Raw genomic sequence first — 3900 nt, forward strand, 5'->3', positions numbered from 1 at the left:
TAATACTTTTCAACTTAATCAAGATACTATATTTCTTAAAAATAGGTTTACTACTCTAACGCAATGCGCACCTTTTTATAAGTGACAGTAAGAGGGTTTGATTAGGGAGTACAACTCGGTTCTGAATACGCGAAAGCGACAGTTCCTGTTAAATTAGTTCTTTTCAAAGTAAGAAACATTGCCCATAAGTAGTTCTATTAGCAAGTACTTGGATTATCAGTTGATTACATGAATTACATTCGACCCTATCTTTATTAATTATATTCTATTTCAATACTTTACTTTTTATTGCACACTACAAAACACTTATTTTGACCGCCTTTGATAAACACCATAACGACAGATAACGATAGATTGACACTTGGTCTCTGTGGATACGATAATCTTTTATATTACTCTGACGCGTTCGTATACTTGCGAACATCAAGTTTTCCAACGCATCAAGTTTTTGGCGCCGTTGCCGGGGACCAACTTCGTCAAATTTCATTTTCCTGTTGTTATATCGTTTAGACTTAGGTTATTTCCCGCCGGTCGATGCGAAGAACTCGTAGCACCGGAAGTTTAAGCTTAATATACCCTCTGGCGGAACCTGAACGTTACGCTCGCGCACGTTTATTCTTTCATAGAATTAAGAGAGCTATGGCCGAAGATCAAAACCAAAGACCTCTTAAGGAATTAGCTCAACCATCTAACGAAGAACCTAATTCTAGTATAGTAAACCCGATCATCCCAGCTAATAACTTTGAACTTAAACCATCCCTATTGCAACTAGTGCAACAGAGACAATTCGCGGGTCTCGCTACCGAGAACCCTAACCAACATTTAAAAATATTTCTTCAATTAGCAGATACTTTTAAAACCAATGGAGCTTCTCCTGAGGCAATACGTTTAAGATTATTCCCTTTTTCCCTCAGAGATAAAGCCCTATCATGGTTAGATTCCCTTCCACCCAATTCCATTACGACTTGGGATAACCTTAGAAGAGTTTTTCTTGCTAGATATTTTCCCCCGAGTAAGACCGCCGTTCTTCGAAACCATATAACTAGATTTGCCCAAAACCATGGAGAATTGTTGTTCGAAGCTTGGGAGAGATATAAAGAGTTGTTACGAGCATGCCCACATCATGGTTTAGAAAACTGGTTAATCATTCAAACCTTCTATAATGGACTTCATTATAACACAAAGATGACCATCGACGCTGCCGCAGGCGGTGCTCTGATGAACAAACCTTATCCTGAAGCTAGTGCCCTCATCGAAGACATGGCTCAAAACCATCAATCATGGGGAGTCGAACAAGCGACAGTTGAGAAAAAGGAAGCCCAAGGAGGAGTGCATGAACTAAGCTCTATAGACATGATGCAGGCTAAAATGGACGCATTAGCCCTTAAGGTCGAGCATATGTGCACGAACCCGAATACTGTAGCCGTAGTTTCGTCGGATTGTGAGATATGTGGAACCCAAGGACACCAATCCGCCGAATGCAGTCTATTGAACGAAACCCACTCCGAGAAAGTGAACTACACCCAAGGGAACCCATACTCGAATACCTATAACCCTGGATGGAGGAATCACCCGAACTTCTCCTATAAAAACAATAACCCTATCCAAAATAATGCACCTCCGAGACCTAGTTATCAAGCCCCTAGATCAAATCAACCTATGCAACCTGTACCACCAAAGCCGAGCCTTGAGAAAATTATGGAAAATTTTATCACCGCTCAAACCCAACAAAACAAGGAGTTCATGAACCAAAACATTCATGTTAACGAATTGATTACTCAGTTAGGAACCAAGGTTGACCAAATAGTTACTCATACCAAGATGCTTGAAACACAGATCTCTCAGGTAGCTTTAAACCAAGCCCCTCAGACTACACCTGGAGGACAATTCCCTGGACAACCTCAACAAAATCCGAGAGGACAAGCCAATGCCATTACCCTAAGAAGTGGGAACGCTTATGATGAGCCACCAAACCCAAGATTAAGTGAACCCGAAACTTCTAAGGAATGTACCAAACCCCCGGACGAAGTAAAGGAACCAGAGGAATCTAAAAACCAGGAAGGTCGAGATAAAGGAGAAGAACCTAAAGATAAAATTTACGTACCGCCCCCGCCATATAAACCACCTATACCATATCCCCAAAGACTCAAACAAACCCAGATCAATAAACAGTACCAAAAATTTATTAAAGTTATAGAAAAACTTCATGTAGGAATCCCTTTCACAGAAGCCATCACCCAAATACCTTCTTATGCAAAGTTTCTCAAAGACATCCTTACCAACAAACGTAGACTTGACGATCCGAAGCCTTTGGAATGTAATGCTATTTCCGAGGACAAATTAGCAAAGAAAGATAAAGATCCTGGAAATTTCTCCATTCCTTGCCTTTTGGGTAATCATGTCATCGAAAAAGCTTTTCTAGACTTAGGAGCTAGTGTGAGTTTAATGCCTTTAGCAGTTTGTGAGAGGTTAAACTTAGGAGAATTACAACCCACTAAGATGTCACTTCAGTTAGCCGATAGATCTGTCAAATATCCGATAGGCATTTTGGAAGATGTCCCTGTTAGGATAGGTCAGTTATTTATCCCTACTGATTTTGTCGTCATGGACATCAAAGAGGACAATGATATACCAATTCTTCTAGGTAGACCATTCTTATCGTCTGCAGGAGCCATAATAGATGTCAAGAAAGGAAAGTTGACATTTGAGGTAGGTGACGAGAAAATAGATTTTATACTTTCGAAATTTCTTATGGCACCTGTGATGGGAGACTCGTGTTATGCCTTAGATATCATTGATGAATGTGTTAGAGAATTAGAACAAAAAGAAATTATAAAAACAATCAAGTTACCATCAACCCCCATAAAGGAAGATGATGACTTTAAAGAACCTTACATCGATGGTAACCTTTACGAATGTTTATCCCTTACCCCAGATCCTATGTCATGCCCTAAGAAACCAACCTTAGAACTTAAGGAACTGCCTAAGAACCTGAGATACGAGTTCCTCGATGAAAAGATGAACCGCCTAGTTATAGTCAGTGCTACCTTGAGCCAAGAGGAGACGAACCAACTTTTAGACGTTTTACGAAGATATCCCTCAGCCTTAGGATATAATATCTCTGACCTGAAAGGTATAAGCCCATCCGTATGCATGCATCAGATTTCGCTCGAAGAAGATTCAAAACCCTCTAGGGAGCATCAGAGAAGAATAAACCCTATAATGAGTGATGTTGTTAAGAAGGAAGTTCTTAAGTTACTTGAGGCAGGTATAATCTATCAGATCTCGGATAGTAAGTGGGTGAGCCCTGTGCATGTAGTACCTAAAAAGGGAGGCATCACAGTCGTGCAAAACGATAAAGGCGAACACGTAGCAAAACGTTTAGAAGGAGGATGACGGATGTGTATAGATTATAGAAAATTAAATAAAGCAACTAGGAAGGACCATTTCCCTTTACCATTCATAGACCAGATGTTGGAGCGTCTAGCCAGACACTCTTACTTCTGTTATCTAGATGGATACATCTAAAACCTGAACTAGTACCCATAAACGATGATTTCGCCTATGATAGACTGATAGCTAAAGTAGAAACCATTGAAGACAATAACCTAGATCCTTATGAGCACCCCCAAAATTCCTTAGCAATAAATAACGTACCCTGGTATGCAAATTTCGTTAATTACCTAGCTGCTGATATAGTACCCCCTGATCTTGACTACCACCGCAAGAAGAAATTCTTCCACGATGTGAGAAACTTCTATTGCGACGAACCACTCCTTTTCAAAAGGGGTAAAGATGGCATTTTTCGCCGTTGCGTTCCAGAGGAAGAGGTAAATAATATTATCGAGCATTGTCATTCTGCACCTTATGGTGGACATGCGAGCACCTCTAAGACATACA

The 3900-nt window shown here is 40.3% G+C and overlaps 1 non-coding gene across 1 annotated transcript; it reads right to left on the reverse strand.

Annotated features, from left to right (window-relative positions):
* Positions 1-1023: 1023 nt before the first annotated feature.
* LOC127090260 (small nucleolar RNA R71) lies at positions 1024-1130 on the reverse strand. The gene has a single exon (XR_007791786.1). It is a non-coding gene; the product is annotated as a small nucleolar RNA R71 (small nucleolar RNA).
* Between the last annotated feature and the right edge of the window lie 2770 nt (positions 1131-3900).

Source organism: Lathyrus oleraceus, chromosome 5 (genome assembly GCF_024323335.1).
Source record: "Lathyrus oleraceus cultivar Zhongwan6 chromosome 5, CAAS_Psat_ZW6_1.0, whole genome shotgun sequence".
NCBI classification, from domain to species: Eukaryota; Viridiplantae; Streptophyta; class Magnoliopsida; order Fabales; family Fabaceae; genus Lathyrus; species Lathyrus oleraceus.